Genomic DNA, 342 nt, shown 5'->3' with positions numbered 1-342 from the left:
TTTTCAAAGTGTCAGCCTTAGCCATTTGTGGGTTGTGAAATCAATTTAGTGGCTCTAAACCAGATTTTTTTTTAAATGAAAGAAAATAGAATAGAAAATGTCAGACTGTACGGCAAGTTGAAATGGTGAGTCCTAGTTTATAGCCATCTACGTGTGTAGACGGAATCCATGTGAAGAGGTCACGGTCAGAAAGTAAAGTCGTCACTGTGGATGTAGGTCTTTCCCTTTGTCTCTGTTTCCTTCCTCCCCACACCTCCCTCCTTCCTTCCCTCCTTCCTTCCCTCCTTCCTTCCTTCCTTCCTTCCTTCCTTCCTTCCTTCCTTCCTTCCTTCCTTCCTTCCT

The sequence above is a fragment of the Hipposideros armiger genome, unplaced genomic scaffold (genome assembly GCF_001890085.2).
Source record: "Hipposideros armiger isolate ML-2016 unplaced genomic scaffold, ASM189008v1 scaffold_77, whole genome shotgun sequence".
NCBI classification, from domain to species: Eukaryota; Metazoa; Chordata; class Mammalia; order Chiroptera; family Hipposideridae; genus Hipposideros; species Hipposideros armiger.
This window is presented reverse-complemented; position numbering follows the sequence as displayed.